Raw genomic sequence first — 18,143 nt, forward strand, 5'->3', positions numbered from 1 at the left:
ATAAATGTTTATATAAATTTTCCATAAATCTGCATGCATGGAATAAACTTACATTTTCTATAAACAAAAATGTTTCTCTTAATTATATGTTAGATACACTAAAATGTTAAGTAACTTAATTTGAAGTTTAACCTAATTCAAAACAGACACCATGATGTGAAACTTTTTTTAAAAACCATTTACTGTGACCCGCAACAAATTTTTGTTAAAAAAAAAAAAATCTTTTCACAAGCATTGCTGACTCTGATTTCTGCCCACAGCATGTAACAGGATCCTCTTAAATTCAGATTTTTTTCAATGGAAAACTTTTACAACTCCCAAACATATTCTGTTACAGTAGTTTATTTTTTAAAAACATATTTCAGTTAACTAAGGTAGTTCTATTTCATAGGCACAACAAATATATTCCAAAAATAAGAATGGCAACGTACTGCAAAAACAATCACTTTACTGCTGAGAGCTCAGTACGACTCTAGGAGTCTTTCTAACTCATTGCAGTGGGCTGCTATTTCCTTCAGATATCAAATGGTACAGGTGGTATTTATTTGGCCTAGGATTAGTTAGATTATGGTTGGTATCCTGAAATTCTTGCAGACAATAGTTTCTGTATAGGATCAAACATGTTGATTTCTACTTTCCTCTCCCTCTTGTTCCCCCTCGGTCTTCTCCACCTCTATTGTAGCATCTGAAAGAGGTAACTAACAAACTGGTAGGTGAATCTTTCCAACGCTATGGAGGCATGACACATACAGTATATTTTTGTAAACTCCTACAGGATCCTTTTTTTTTTTTCTTTCTCCCCTTTTTATTTTGTGTGAGCTTGATGTGGTGAATCAAATGCCAATCCACCCACACCAAAAGAGCACAAGTTTGTGACTATATTTTCCCCTGCTCTTCCGTAAACTACAATAAAAAAGAATATATCGGTGCCAGCACCTGAATGTAGTGGATCGTCACCTGTGAAAATAAACATGACTAGGCCCATCAAGACTTTTCTGGAAGTTCTAAGGAAAAGATTCATGAGTACCTTGAGCTCCTCATCCTTTCCTCCAGTATCGATATCTAAAGGATATTCCCAAGCCTTGACCTATACAGCAAAGCTTTTCTGTGCCATTCGAACGGCCCATCCTCCCGTAACATCCAAGAGGGAAAAGGCAATCCAGAATATTATCTCCTCCAGCGTTTCAGATCTACGGATTTGCCAAAGACCACAGAAAGGGGGGATGGAGAAGGCTGAGATTTCTACCAGATAATACACAAAAGCACTTTCTGGAAGGGCAGATGAAATTAAACTTTTTTTTTTCCTTATGTAAATCAAGCAACCATTCAGACCAATTAGTATGCAGCCAATGTTATTTCCAGAATTTAATCTCATGTTTATTAATAAAAGCAGACAGGTCAACTCACACAGAAGCGTGCTTCCTGGCAACTCCAACAGCACTTCCCTTTCCATACAGCGTACCTGGCACGGATTCGTGCACCAGTTGGTTCAAAACAAATAGAAATTGCATCCATAAAAAGGTGCAAGGAGAATCTGAAAGCCTCATTTCCTTTTCTCTAGACCCAGCACTGTCCGGCACAAAATATTGTTCCTTGTAACTCGGATGTGTGAAGAACAGCAGGCTCTGCCATTCAGCTTGCCTCATCAGCTGTGAGTTTTAATTTGGAGCACTTTTACACTAAGCCTTTTTTTTTTTTTTTTTTTTTTTTTTTTTGCCAGCCCATCCTCACTAATGTTGCACCACCTCAAGCATTCAGGCAGGGCTCTCCCCCCAAGCCAGCCAAGCATATCAAGTGTGCCTGCAACACTCACAGCCTAATGAACAATGCACAAAAACAAAAGGAACAGCAAGGCTCCTATTATCTGATCTTCCGTAAAACACAAAAACTGCCTTCTCTGGTGCAGAGGAAGTGCCAGTAAGCCTGCAGGTGTGAGCCAGTTAAAAGAAAAGGCTTTGGCTAAATAGATTCTTTGACTGCCAGGGATTAGAGTCATGGCACCAGTGGTAACACACATCTTTTCCTTTAATTTACAAAATTTTCTCACGAGTTTGCAAGAGTTCACCCCATCAGGGGCTTTCTGAGGCCATTGAAATGTCTTAAGTTTTAATTAAGTTGGAGTTGTCAGAAGAAAGCTTTTTTGGCACAGAGTCAGGGTCATTAATTACTGCTATCTTTGTTTCTTTCAGAAAAAAGGAACTCCACTGACTTGTTGGGTTACTTATACAGCCTACATTTTCTATCCTGCAGTCCTTTTTCACCTCCAAGCAAGGCTTGATTAAGCAGTTTACCAATTACTTCCATCAATCTGATTTACAAATCCTATGGGTAATCTTTACTTCAGAAGCTTTTCTCTCTGCTGATTTGAGGTACAGTAGTAATGAAAGCAGCATTACTGATAGAACCACAGAGCATTTTAAAATTCTAGAATTTTTTTTCATTCTCAACACTGCTACTCGAATCACATCCTTGATTTTGCCATTTCACACCCATCCTTTTATACACTCGTAGCTGCATCGCCAGTTATTAACAGATGCAGGCTGCACTGCAAAAACTAAGTAGAATAAACATAATTTCCATGCTAACCTGTAATTTGGGGATGATATTTCATGCTTTCTATCAATCAAATAAATACCTGCAAACAAGCTGGCATTCAAATCACAGTATATGGTATCTTCATTTGTTAATGACAGTAACTCTTACTGGCTGCCACTTGCCAAAAACAAACAAAACAGACAAGCAAACAAAAATCAGGAATAATTAACTAATAATTGTTATCCATTGGTCCAAGTAAAGGCTAATTTGTAGACTTTGTTTCTACCAGAAGCATTCACATTATAAAAATCTAACACCTCAGCTGCCACTAATTTGCTGCTTCATCAAGAGATTGAAATATAGGGAATGCACCATCTCCTTCATTCCTAGAGATAACAGCCTTGAGGCTCAGTTCGAAATATAATATCATATAGGAATATGTTACATATCCATTCCATAGATAAATAAAAGAGTTTGAATTCCAGGACTGTCCATTCTATGCCTCTGAAGATCACTAACTTCACATGCCTACAGAATTAACATGCATTCCTCTAAGAAAAATACATCACAGTTTAATAGTCGAATGTTTTCAGACACCTGGTTAATTCTTGGTTTTGTACAAAGTATTTTGCATAAATACCATTATTATTCTTAGAAAGCATGACAACTATATATCTTTCTAAATACATGGCTTGTTCATTTAAAAGAAGTTTATTTTATCAAAATCCCCAAATTCCTTGAAGCCTGTGGAAGGCCAACATGTTAAACTACATTTTTGGTACTGTTTTTAATAAAAACATTGGCAAAATAATGTTTTTCAGAAACCCTGACTTGGATTTCTGATTTATGGAGTATACTTTACCATTTTGAGCTACTCAGCTCAGCAAGTGGTTGCTCAGAGACTGCAAGACTTGAAATGTCTGTGGCGTAGTATAAATTATTTTGATCCTCCCTTGGGTATTTACTTAATTTCTCACCCATTTACTGTACTTCGCATAAAATGGCAGAAGCAAGACAGAAACTATTAAAAAGCTAGGAACACTACCAAGTGTGTTAACCAGTTCAAGAGAGTTAAGATACCTACACAAGCAGAGGCAATCCACTGTTAGTGAAAGTAGGTTGCTGCGAACATTGTGCACCTGCCTGCTACCTGTTTCCTAAAAGTAGCATTAAAAATAATAATCCCACAGCAATTACAACAGCTACTTGGTAAAATTTTGAAAAACAATATTATAAAAAGATTCTAAAGCTGCGCTGCCGTTTCTTATAAAATAGACATCTATTTATTTGTGGCAATTTATCTGTAGCAATTTTATTGTGGCACCCATTTCCAGGCCACTGGAGAATTGCACCAGTCCTTGTTATTATTTTCATTTTTCTCACCTTAGTTAAGACCTTTACTAACAGCAAACACAATTCTGTCAATCTATTTGCATCTGCAGGATGAACATATATATATATATAGAGAGAGAGAGAGAGAGAGAGAGACATCATACCCTGGAATTCATACTTGCTACATACAATCACACTGTCACCCACTCGGGCAGTGTCTGCTTGCAACTTTTTGTTGAACTGCCCTGGAAGTGGGAGATTGAGAAAACCAAACCTCGGGGATATCATCTCCCATCCTCATGTCTGCAGGGCTGCAGCTGACATTCGTGTGAGTCATGTTATCTGTATGTGCAGAACTGTGAATGGGCACTTTATAACACTGTTTTCTCTCCTCTAGTAAGGACATCACCCAGCCTTTCAGAACCTGAGTTTACTTTTGCTATTTTTCGCTAGCAGTCGATCAACATCTTTAAAATTCATCTCACTGTATATAAATACACATAGAAACAAATTAATTAATTAAAAAAATCTATCAGGTTAGCAATGTTAGTAGCTCTTTAAGAGACTTCTTAACTTTTTTTTTTAAACTTTTTAAGCTAAATGTACAATTTTAGACTTTCCTACCACGATGAGAAGCAGAAAACTTTGATAGCTCACTGGTCTTTAATGCTGTGTGCACTAGCATATATATTTAAAAAACTAGCAAACTTTATATGAATGCAATAAATCAAAAGCTTCTTTAACAAGCTGATTTAACAAGATAGTAAGATGTGTATTCAGCAAAGGAGGCGGGACTCAAGCTCCTTTAAATAACACAAACTTAGCACAAGTATTATGACAAAAATGAAGACTTAAAATATCTTTTCCAAATACTCATTTGAACTTATGCTTCTTACTGTTGGGTTTGCCCTTCTTTCCTAGCCCTTCTTGACTAATTCTTAATTTGTTTTGGTTTGTTTTCTTTTTTTTTTCCTCTCTCTTTTTTATTTCCTGAGCAAAAACAAACAAGTACAGCTTTGTTCATGCTCCTTGCAAATAACAGATTATTTTCTTGAAATTTTTGATCCTTTACATGATTTTAGCTTCATATATATAAGCATATAACCAACCTACTTGACCTGAAGAATTTTGCTCTCTCTTAATAAGCACAGTACTAATAAGCTCAAGTAAAGTTGGAGGGAATAAATAAGTTAATAAAAAACATTAAGTATGGTCACACTAGTAGAGCAAAGTGATTCATGTTAGATCATACACAGACTGAGGATCAACAGACCAGTACCTCTCTCCTACTGATATTAATAGATGCTTTTATAAAGTAAAAGAAATGAGTTGATCCTTTCATTTTAATATTTTTTCATTAACATTGATAACTAAACGTCCATGTTTGTTGGAGCATGTAAACATTACTGAACCACATATTTCTACCTATTACCTTCTTTATCAATATGTCAATTCACTACACTGATTAGTGGGACATAAACAAATATAATAGATAATATCCAAATATTCCCAAATATTTCCCAAGTACCCAAAATAAGACATGGTTAAGCAAAATATGCTTATCTAGCCAAAGATCTTATCTAACCCTTGTATTATCTCTGCAGATAATAAATATGCTTTTGGATTTAAGAAACAGGGCATGGGCAAACAGGCCCGGGCAAACTGGACCCAGTTAGCTTTCTAGAATCACTAAAAACAAAGAGAAAAAAGAGATAAAAATCAAAAGGTCTGCAGCACCCACACATGCCTGCATCAACAGCGGGACTCATTGAAGGGCTATTTCACGTTTTTATAACTGTACTTGAGAAGCCACTGCTCAAACCACCTGAGTTTCCCTGGATCCTACCTCTGCAAAGGCAGCTCTCCTCTAGGAGAGCGTACCTGGGTACAAGGACAGGTCATCTCTACAAACTGCAGAGGAAATTATCAAATTTTACCTGTCATCTACATTAGAGAGGGGCTTACAATTAGCGTGTGTGTGTTCAAAAATATATATGCACATGCATATATGTGCCTTTTCACTGAGTGCATGAAAAACACTCAAACTGCAAATACTCCCAACTAGGGGTAAGAATAAGCATGCCTTGCACTGGTCTTTTCTCCTTTATAGTCTTCTTTCATCTACTATCTCAAGGAAGAAAATTAATATATGCTACTACAGATCACCTTGCAATGAACTGATCCGCTTGGGCTGAATAGGGGCAGTTTAATACAGTTAGCTCAGTGCCAGGAGGTCATGGTTAACAAAATATGTGACCCAGAAAAACCTGAAATTAACATGTTTGATGTGCAAGATACTCGGTTAAACAATAACTACTGTTCATTTTACCTTCCTTGTATAGAAACATGAAAATTAAAGCTGAAAAAGACTTGCAGTGTTCATCCATCCGTGCAGAATGACTTCCTATTATATGTTTCAAAATTCATTGTCCAGTCTCATTTCACTATGAGGGAGCTTGCAATTACTACACCTATTCATATCTATTATTGTTTTATGACATGCCTAAAGCTGTGTGCAGTACTATATCTGCGGTCTTGGGCTCTATAGAAAGGCTCTCTCCCATTTCTGTGCTCGGATATGATGCAAGCAAGAACAGAAGTGTTGAGGAGGAGAAGGGGTTGGCTGCCATATCACATTACAAACTCAGATCCAATTTGCTGTCCACTATCACCCCTAGGCCTTTTTTCAACATCAGTTCTTTACAAGTATCTTTCTCCTGCTGAATATCTGCATTCCGCATTATTATTTCAGCAGATGTATCAGATTCCATTTGCCAGGCTGAATCCCATTTTGTGATTTCCTGTCCATATTTCTAATCTGTCCTCACTTCTTTTTATATCTTCTTTTTCTGTCCTCACTGGTGTTGGCAACACTTCCCAATTTTAGTAAGACCTGCAGATTTAATGAATGGTCTGTTTACCTTCCCTTCCTTAATCAGATGATCAACAAATTGGGTCTATCACTGACATCTGCAGAACACCTCTGGACACCTTCCTCCATCTGCAGACTACAACTTGTACTGCTGTAACCAATTGGAAAAATCACTTGGCAATATGGTCGTATTCAAGTCCACCTCAATGCCTCGCCTCCAGAAAAAAAATGCAGAATACTTTATCAGTCTCTCTATTTAAGTGAAGAACTAGGACTTCTTCCATCTATATTTAAATCACAGTTTCCAACTATTTTTGTCTGATATTTTGACTTTAACTTGATTTTTACCACCCTACTACGAACCTTCTTGGACTGAGCTGCCATGTTTCATTCCTGTTATGCCCTCCTCCTTGTCTCTCAAAGAATAGATGGAAAAAAAGTGGAGGGAACTCCACTAGATGGCATGATCTTTCTTCCTAAGCCCATAAAAGCCCCTGGGTGTGCCCTCTTGGGACGTGGTGGTTGGAAGAGTAAAAGTGAGAGCCATATGAAGACTCTGCACTCAGCTCAGAAGCTTCTGCTATTATAGCAGCACTTTTCTTTCCATGCTTTGCATTCATGAGAGTGGTTCAAGAACAAACTGGGGTCACAAGAGGTCTTTGAAGCAACTCCCCATCTTCCTTAACTACACAGGCGGCATCTGAGGGGGCCCGGCAACAGGGAGGAGGCAAGTAGCACCTGTCTGGATATTCCTGGCCTCCTGGAAATGCCTTCAGGCTTGGCAAGTGGAGGCAAGAGAAAGTATGGGATAAAAACTTCAGTGTCAGAGCAATAATATTTGTTATCTTATTTCTTAATCATTGTTATTATTTCAAGTAGACCACAAATCTTTATGTAATCATGAAGATATGTGCATATAGAAAATGAACCATCAAGAACCTGTTTTCCTAGTGTTCTCATTCATCATATGCCTTTACTTTTAGGCCATCTTCAACAAGGTCCTAAGTTAGGACCTTAGGAAACTAAGTCTTAAGTTAAATCATATTGCGTTAAGAATGGTTTCTTATGGCTTCAGCAAAGTGCCTATCACACCACTAGGCATTATAAACAACAACAGGAAGCCCTGCTGTAATTAACAGAATTACTCTTTTTTTTCTTTTATTAAAGATTGGTATTAGAATTGCTTTTTCCCAATCCTATGATAATTCCTCAATTGTACATTACTTTTCAAAAATAATTACTATGATTATGTAAATTCATCATCTATGTCTCTTAAGACCATACTATGCTTATCATCCAGACCTGCTGATTTGCATTTATTCCATTTTTTTCTGAGTATTGCCTTACTCTTTTTTTATCAACAACTATTTTGAAAAGGTCTTAATTACTTGTTCTATTATGTCCTTACTCCTTTTATTTTTCTTGTCAAAGACTGATTTTGAAAGTAGCTCAGTGCATCAGCCATTTCAGAATCAGCTTTCATTTTGTCACCCTCCTCATTTATTATTGAGCTTGCTTTTTCACTCCATTATTTCTTTTTTTTTCCTTTTTTTTTTTTCTTGTATCCAATATATTTGAAAAGCTATTCTTATTTTCCTTGGCTCCTCTGGCTAATATTAACTCATTCTGATTTTGCCTTTCCTTTAACTTTTCAAAGTCTTTATAAGACCTTATTTTCCTGGTTGTGCATTTCTTTGATTTTTGCTCTGACGGAGATTTGGTATCCACAGATCTTTGAGCGGTCCTAAGAACAACTAGAATGACTTCTCCTTCTCCCATATATTTTCATCTTTCTCAAAACAATAGATAGTTCAGTGCATTTTAGAGAGAGGAATCAAAGGTGTTGCAGCTGGAAAATGTGACTAAGGGGACCTGATTGCTATTTTCAGCAATGATTAAGCTGTAAAACGTAACAGTTTGACAGTCTTGTGACTCAGTTTCTCCATCAACAAAATCTGTAATTTATTTGTGTCTTCAGAGGACAAACACTTATTTAATATTTCTTAAGTGCTTTGAGTTCCCGATATGTCATATATATGGAGATTGCTATGATTTTATGGTGTTCTCTAATTCTTAGTTTCCTGAAGAGAAGAAATAGGGCAAACTGCTTGTTCCCTTTCACATGCAAATGCCTTAAAGTACCTGAAAATGAGTCTTGCTTAAGGTATGCTTTAGTAACAAAAGCCTTTTTCAGTTATTATACATGAATAATATTTAAAACATTTCTTTATGTACATTAGGTGTGATTTTCTGTCTGATTAGCTGTGGCTAAGCTGCAAAACATCCAAATACCTATCATGTTTGGCCATTTCCTCTATTTACATAACTTTAAAAAGAGTTTGCTTTAAATGTGTGTTTTACAGTGCTACTGTGCTTATGGCTAGAAAAGTCATACCCTAGTAAAATTCCACCTGCCAGGATTCAGTGTTCGTTCATCAAATGAAAAACAATTACTTGCAAAGCTATGGAAATAAAGGTGAGAGCAGTAGCGGAACATAAAAGGGACATTCTCTGTCCTGAGTTACAAATGAAATAATAATAAAAATACTTGCTAAATAAATTGCCAAATATCTAACTGTGTTGCCATAACTGCTTAAAAGCATGAACAACAGCAACAGACACAACAGCCTATGAAGAAAACTAGAAAGGTACCATAAAGTCTATTTTAGTAAGACTATCAAGAACAGCAGCAGTAGACTCAAAAATCAAGCTGGTTTCTTCCTACTTTCATCTCCTCTCTTCCTCAGTGCCCAGTTTTGGAAGGAAAACTCAGCTGAAATTGAAAATTAAAATGCTAATTTTAAATTTATGGCCATCCAAATCCCATACATTCAAAGAAACCCCAAAGTAATTAGATACCCAGTGAAAATAAATGTCCTGATCATTCTTCCCCTCTTCAGCCCTCTGCTTTTCCAGGTGGCTGCAGTCAGATCTCTTGGAATAATGGAATAATCCAAACTTTGATACTTAATTGTACTGGATTACTGTTTGGCAATGAACCAACGAGTTGGCCTGGGGACAGATCATTTTATTTAACGCCTCATCACCAGAACCTCACCAGCATGCAAACAGAAATCACCGTTCTGCTGCTGCCAAGAAACTCTGAGAACCCAAGAGGCTCATCACACCTGGGAGCCCCTCTTTCTAACAGCCTCCACGGGTAAGTGAGATTAAAAAAAAAGGAGAACAAAAGGTAAAAAGACAATGTAAGGCTTGAAGTGATGAAGATATAAAAATCCTGATCAAAAAGAAACATTTATCTAAAATCAGCCAAATTCCAAACAACTATGTTTTTTTTCATGGTTAATTACCATTACACTTACAATAGCTTGTTACTTATTGTTTGTGTAATTTAAGCTTGAGGGAAGAATATGTGAATAGCCCTGCTCCAAAAAAGTTTCAAGGAAATAATTTATGAGAGCTCACAGATAAGAGTCTTTAGATTTGACATTTTGATTTTTATAATAAATTGTTTTATTTAAAAAGTAAAACATCATGTAAATTAATTCATCCCTCAAGCAACATGTAAAAATGCCTCAGACGTGTTTCAACAAATGTTCAGTCTTCAGCTATGTTCCTTGTAATGTTCTACTCTACTAATAAGTGCTCTGCAAAGCAATAAGCAAAACTACATTCTGCCGTATTTAGAAATTCAACTTCTGTCTCCTGTGGTCCTTAAGCAAGAAGCAAATGACATTGCTTCTGTTTTCTCCTCTCCCTTTATGGTGACTGAGGGGAAAAAAATATCATCATCACATTTCATATGACTGGTTACGAAAGACATACAGCCCAGCAGTGACAAGTTCTACTTGGGCTGTAACAAATATGTAAAAATAACATTTCTGCAGGAAGGGAAAAAACACAAATCAGAACTGGTTCTCTTTCCATCTCCAAATAAACAGGTGAATGGGGGAAAGAAACTAAACTCTGGTCCTTCTTCACCCTCCAAACTAGCACCTGGATTCTTCATTGTTAAGTAAAACTTACTATTGGCTTGCTAGCAAAAATCACTCTTTCTCCTTTTTTTTTCCCTCTCTCTCTCTCTTTCTTTCTTTTTTTTTTAAGTGTCTCTGTCTACGCAAGTTTTGTTTTATTTTGTTTGTTTTTACAAGCTGGGATAAAGTCACTCCTGCCTGCTTTGGGTTCAGAAGAAGGGCCTGAACACTGAAATGCCACTGAGAAAGGAAGATCATTTCTTTCCTGTCACCAGGCTTTCCAGGGATACTAAATATACAGGGTTGGCCTGGCTTTTTTTGGCTTTATAGCTCGTGGCAGTCTTTCCATTTAATAAATGCTACTTGCTGCAAGGTCAGAACTTTTTCTTTAAGTACTAGGTAGACTTGGGATCGAAGGTGTTCATCTGAAGAAATAGAGTTTTGAGAGCACAGAAGTAGCTTTTCTTAAGTACAAACATTAAGTTAAAAATATCTAATATGAACAAATATAAGGTACAGTTTACTGTAGTCTTGCCTTCGTCATGAGATTTGTAGAGGAGCCTGACGCATATGTTTCACAAACATATATGGGGAGGAACATATAAACATCTTTGCAGATAGTGAATCTATGTGAAAAAAATAGAAAGTAGAATAGTGCATAGTAGAAAACAGCATCAGGTTACCCCAGTGATGTTCCAGTGTGATTGGCTTATGCCAATGTGCTCCTGCACATTAATACACATACACAGAAAACAGGTATGTGTATAGAGATGTATACAACACAAACACAAAATCCGTCTTAAAACATGCGACATGACCTGATATATCAAGTAATGTCTTAAGCCTGCCCATTCAGCATATTACATTTCTTGAGTCAAAATAAGGAGCTAAAGTAATAGAATGAAAAAGCAAGCACTGATTAAAAGTTCAAAGATGAGCGTCTAGAAAATACACATTTATGGTAAAAGCAAATGAACGTACAGACGTAATGATCAGCATCATTGAGCAGAATCTTGCATAGAGTAACATATAAATATAATAAACAAATTGCCTCCTGGCGCTACCAATAGTAATAACATAAAGATGATAGCTACTTTCTACAAATAAATCTAAAATGACCTTTTGGGCCACATACAGCCTGTGATATTTTGTAATTTACTTTCCTTGATAATCATTTCACTGGAAGCCTGAGTTTTCCTTAATTTGCCATTTAGGATGAGTTAACCATAAAGACACCAATAAGCAACGACAGTGAATTAACTGGGGTTAGAATCGAAAAGGTCTATTAGGCAGCTAATTCTTTGAACACTGGATCATATAATTTTAAATGACTTAAACATCTGCACAAGAAACAAATAAATCTCTATGTATCAGATCCTGCAGTCTTTACTCCGGCAAAATTCCCATGGACTCACGGGATTTGACCCTTAGATGCAAATATACACAGGTTCAGACCATCTTTTTCAAGCTCAAATGTGGAAATTCTCTTTGGACCAGAGAAGTCCTCAGGGAAGGGCTTTCTGATACCACAAGCATCCAAGACACCAGTCTGGGCTAATCACTAACAGGTTAGCATCTCTGAAAATAATACTGTCTAACAGCAGAGGAATGTGTAGTCTGGTTCTCATAAAATTTCAAACCTGGGACAAAACAGAGGAATCCGGTAGGCTACCTCTTTTCTTTTTTTCTCTTTTTTTTTTAATCTGAATTAATAACACATTATCAGTTTGGTAAGAAAATATGAACTGTTATTATCAAGCTTCCAGATATACAATGAAACTTGGAAGCAAATATATCAGTAAATATTTGTTACCGCATATACACAGATAATGTTGAATATTGAGTACTTATTTCTTAGTGTCATTATGCTCTATAAATAGTTTATTGTGTCATTATAAAACTGTAAAATCATTCTAAATTATAGCATCCTTTGAAAAGAAAAAAAAAGAGAATTATCAAGAGTAAGCCTATGTTCAAAAATAAGAAAGAACTAGAAGAGAAAAGAGAAAAGAAAAAGAAAAGAAAAAAGAGAAGAGAAAAGAAAATGGAAACAATAAGTTCACCTGGAATAATGATGTAAAGACCAAATTTTACTACATGTCGATCTGTTAGTTTAGTCAATAAAGAATGGATGCAGCTTACTTACTAAAAACTTTTTTTTTTTCCTGCTATTTTCTCCAAAACGGTCACGTATATATATATATCTATCTCTCCACACGCACACAGATATATACATATATGTGTGTGTGGGTATACATATATATTGCAGAAACGGCTGCAGGACAGGCCCAATTCCACGAAGGCTGAGCGCAGCAGCCCAGTATCTGTAGGTGCTCAGCACTTCTGCAAATGCAGGTGCAAGGTACATAAACCAGGGCATCCACGTTTGGCAGCCTCTTTGAACAGCTGGTACAAAGTGCTGGCAACTTTTGCTGGCCAAGCTGGTGCCTGACGGATTTACATTCCTCCATAAGAGAAAGAGCCCAGGGCAACAGATGCCCACAAAGCAAAGGCGAAGTTTGTCACCTGGGGAAAGCATGCAGAGATCAGAGGAGCTAAGCACTGCTGCAGAGACTCTCGTTCCTAGCAGCCACTTCATTTCACTTGCTGGGGGTTCTCCCTGGCTAAAATGTCCCGAGGACCCACAGCCATGCATTTTGCACAGCTCTATTCTTTCTTGGGAATCTTTACAGAATTAGGGGAAAAGGGGATATTGTGTCTCCTGTCTCCATTGCACATGCAGCATGTCTCCAAAGCAGTTTAGCCGATGGTTTTCATAAGAGTTTTTAGATGTGTACAGCAATCAAAATGAGGTCTCAGTATGAAAATGCATGTACTACGTCTCAGTGTTTATAAAAGGGAAGGGACAAAAATTGCAGAGGCAGAGAAGTACATCTGCAAAGATGCAATATACAAGCATCAGAACATAAGAGGAAAAAAACTCTGTGTAAGTGAAGCAACATTAAAAATATATTCTGATGCTCCTCCTTACTGAGGACAAAAATATATTTTTCTTATACACAAGTTACTTTAAAACATTCAACATGTGTCCTGAATACTTATTCCTAGATATAATACTATGTTGGTCTACAGAAAAGCAAGACAAAAAGAACAAAGTCCCTTCCCATAAACAACAAAAAGAATCATGATGGCAAGTGAATCCCAGTTTATCACTCTGCCTGGAATTCCTATTGCAAAAACACAAAAGTCTGATTTATTTTTAAAGCATTTTAAACACATACCAACACTACTTGGAATCAAGCCAGGTAAAAAAATTCCATCAGAACTGACACCCTACAAACACATGTTACCAGTAACCGCTATTGAGCCTAAAGAAATAAATGAAATGCTATACCTTTGGCAATGCAACATTTGGCACTATGTCAAAGATTCATAGCAGCAACGTATATAGCTACTTAAATATACAGTAAGCTCAGGACTATGTATTAAACACATTTCCCCCTTTAAGGGAAGTCTTCTGTCTCACAACTTTTAAAATAATTTAACTTTTTTTATTAATTATAACTCTATGCAATGTGTAGTCCATAGCTGACAAAATTCCTTATGAATTCTCCCCAAATAAAATGCTCAAAATCACAAAACTCTCTTCACTGTTATTTAGAGGGTCTAGTTTAAAACCAGAATGGGAGGAATAACATAGGCAACTGTCCTTTGTGGTTACAAAACAACAATTTTAAAATGTTATCTCTAACAAAAGTGATAGAAGGTGTGTTCTGACTATTTATATCAAAGTCTTGAAAAGCTTTGATTACCATCTTATCAGACAGTTAAGCATATGAGAGAAAAGGCTACCTATGCCATCCAGGTTGGTTGCATTTTTAGGTACTCCGCAACAAAAAAACCCCAAACAAACAGCAGTCCTGAAATAGGCAGTAGAGTTTCTGAAAAATATTACAAAATCCTATGTTACTCTTAAAAAGTGTTTTACATCAGGCAGATGAGGAGGTTTTAATCACCTGAAGATCGCCTTGTATTTTGGGGCAATTTAGACTCATGGCTATTGCAAGAACGAGTTTCCATGTGAAGCAAACAAACACAAGAGAGAACAGGTATCTTCTCCAGATAAAGCTGTGACTTGGTTACTGAGAACTTAATCTCCCCTGGAAGACTGAGAGCAGTTTTCATCTCTCCAGCTTGGACTTTTGTGCTGGCATTTGAGTCCTGCTTGTTCATTACACCCGCTGAAGCTGGGATTGTTCCTCTCCTTGCTCACCATGCCATTACTATGGCATGTGGTAGTACGGGAACAGACATTTGATGGCAAGAGATACGGGCTTGAAAAATTTAAAGAGTGAAACCACAGATATTGAAATGGGATTGCGTGTTGACCGGTAGGTGAAATCACATGAGTCTCTGGTGCTGGGGAGAGGTGTTAATTTTAAAATGTACTCGCAAGGAGAAAGGCCCAAGGAAGGGATGGCCTTTGTCCTACTCAGCTTCTAAAAGTAAATGATATCACCTTCTTGGAATTCTTTTCTGGTAATGAAAGCCACGGTGGGCTGGAGGGAGAGAATAAGGGACATCTGGATCCTCTTCTGGAATGACAATTAGGCAGTGGTCCATATTAACAACAGGCAGCCAGTAAAATCACCCAGGCTCATGCATCAGATACAAAGTGATTACCTTCAAGTATTGATTTTACAGCAAGCTCGGTCCCAGAGGTTATAATGGCTGTTGCTTGTTTCTAAGTGGACGGAGTTTTGAGCACTGGAAGTGAACTCTGCAAGGAACTATTACTTCCCAACAAATATTTTATGCGCTTTTGGTGGTTAGTGCCATGGAGACTATCCCAACAATCAGTGCCTCGAAGGGATTAGAAGAAATTACTAGGCCAATGTGTTTTCTTTTTCCTTCCCTTCCCCATCTTTTATGTCACAGTGACTTTGGACATTTTGCTAAGAGACTGCAAGTTCTCCAATTGCTCTAACAAGGCTAGTGAGTCATGAGGATGCCTAGTGCTTGAAGAAATTGGGGTCTGGTAAGTGCTAACGACATAAGGCTGCGGCTTTATGGGCAAGGTTACAATGGTTCACTAAGGCACATGGGGAAATGCACGGGGACATTTTAGGACTGAATGGACACTCAACTCCACTACTGGTTTTTTACCTTCGCAATGAATGGATATTTGGGGATATGTCACATCTGGGTATCTAGAAGCCAGACGTGAACATAGGTGCGTTTCAGCATGGTTGCATATGTTTCCATAGCACATACCACTGCTGTTACACGATTCCTCCAGGAGAAAAAAAAAAAAAAAAGAAGAAGAAGAAAAAGATTTGAATGCAGTCTTTCCCCAAATCTACACCAAATCTGAGTTGCCTTTTAGAGACTTTAAGGATAGCAATGAGAGCCCACAGCAGCCTGTGGTAGCTCTGGAGCAGCCACCTGGGTCTCCAGAGAGCGTCCAACATGAGCAGGACATAACAGGGCCAATGCTGTCTGAACCTCACAGCGTAGGCACCTACTGCACAATCAGTCCTAATGCCCTCAAATGCACATCTCGTGTGCACATCCTTGAAGGGCTACAGTAATGTTTTCTACTTAGGGCCACTTATGAGGACCGCTGAAAAATGGCTGCTAGTGCTGAAAGCAGCTGCCCACTTACTTAGCAAATTTTCTCATAGATAACACTTACGCTCTTGACACTGCAGCTGCTACTGGTTACTATCTATGTGAGTCTTTAAGAATTTCTTTAGATGAGAATTTCTAACATGCCAGAACATGTTAGCTAGCAAATTTAAAAGCCTTTAACAAGGCTTAAGATGGTAGTGTTAAACCTTCAGAAGGATCCTAGTTTTTAACAAGACTAGCTTCTAATAATAAAGTTTACATTCTCTGATTATGTCATATGTTTAAAACGTGTCAGCTTGCACATCCCCATTCAACCCACTAACTAAAATAATAGAGTCTACTTATTGCCTCAGTTTCTGCCTTCCTCTCCTGCCTGTGTCCAGCAGCTGATTGTAACTTAGGGCATGGTGAGCTGCTCTCAGAGAAGGTCCCCTCACCACAAGGCTCAGCTGTCCTAACAAAGCTCAGGTTTCCTGATTTCTGGGAGGCACCACAGCACTTGCTGCATCATCCATACTCCCACAGAAAATGCACTGAGTAAAGAAATACACAGGTCTATAGGATTTTACTTCACCATTTTGCATGATGCAATTTTGCAAAACTAAGTTTTAATTCTGACTATTTGAACTTAAAAATATTATAAGAGGTTTCTTTTCATGTTCTCATTAATAAAGTGAATATTTTCATAGTTAGAAACTAAAGCAGCATATTATTTTGGTTGTACTACAAAATGACAACCTTTTTAGTGTCTAATGATCGTTAACTGATTTTCCCATAAAATATTATATTTCTTTTCAACTACTGTTGGTCCACTAGGTATGTATGGCTACATGTATAACATAAAGTACTGACACAATTATCATAAAAAGTATTGAGCAATCAACACCAACACCAGGTTAAAATTGATTCTCTTTCTGCATAGAAAGACATCTCTGGTGACATCATAGGAGAAAGCATCAAAAAATCCCCCTCCAGAAATGTCATCTATTACATAGAGTGTATGATTCTCTAGATGTTCTCCATTAATACAGAAAAACTTTTAGAAATGAAAATAGTTGATGGAGGGACTTATTAGATGTTCTGATGCCTTTTGAAATGTACTGCATTGTACTAATATAAATAACAATAGTTAATATTTTATGCAATATTATCATTGTGATAGGTCTTAAAATGCTGTATATGTCTCTTGGCTACCTCTGTGAACAGCATAGCATATGATATCCCATTTCCCTGACCTTCCTTTCCGAGTAATTCCACAAAATTTCAGATGCGTATCAGTAAAGCAAGGCTAGAATATGTGACAGGTGTTAGTTCTACACTGGTCAGTAATGAAGGTGCGACTGCGTTTTTGCTATGGGGTATCTCCTTTCCCATTCAATACAATTGGGGAAATTAATAAAACATGAAGCTTACTTAGAGTAAAAGATCGTTTCTGGCTCTTACAGAGGTGTTAAGAGATGATGAGGACAAAAGGCAACTTCTCACTTTAATAAGGTCTGTGAAAGGGCCAGAAATGACATGACCAGACATGGTGTCTTAGCCATCTCAAGGCCAGAAAGCATCCCGAAGACAGAGGGCTTGAGCTAGGAACCACATTTGCTTCCTCATACCTTAAAAAAATTCATCTGTAAGTAACTATTTTGTTTTAGTAGCTTCCTGATATACCATGTGCAGCAACCCAATGTAACTTTTATGGCCATGTTAATAAAAAGCAAAGCAAATGGGTGAAATTTCTACTTGGTAACTACTTATATTGTTCATGCTATTATTCTGCTCTCATGTTAGCCCTTCTGATCCATGTTCTGATAACTGTAGACAACTGCATTTTGAGAATAAGGTAGCACCATATTCTCCAAAGAACATCCAAATACCTGAAA

At 37.2% G+C, this 18,143-nt stretch overlaps 1 protein-coding gene across 1 annotated transcript in view; it reads right to left on the minus strand.

The window, feature by feature from the left end:
• ZFHX4 (zinc finger homeobox 4) overlaps positions 1-18,143 on the minus strand; it is a 124,109-nt gene that overhangs the window by 74,319 nt on the left and 31,647 nt on the right. The gene's annotated exons all lie outside the window — the stretch shown is intronic.

The sequence above is a fragment of the Tinamus guttatus genome, unplaced genomic scaffold, assembly GCF_059628265.1.
Source record: "Tinamus guttatus ecotype Peru unplaced genomic scaffold, ASM5962826v1 Tinamus_guttatus_pri_ptg000086l, whole genome shotgun sequence".
In the NCBI taxonomy this organism is placed as follows: domain Eukaryota; kingdom Metazoa; phylum Chordata; class Aves; order Tinamiformes; family Tinamidae; genus Tinamus; species Tinamus guttatus.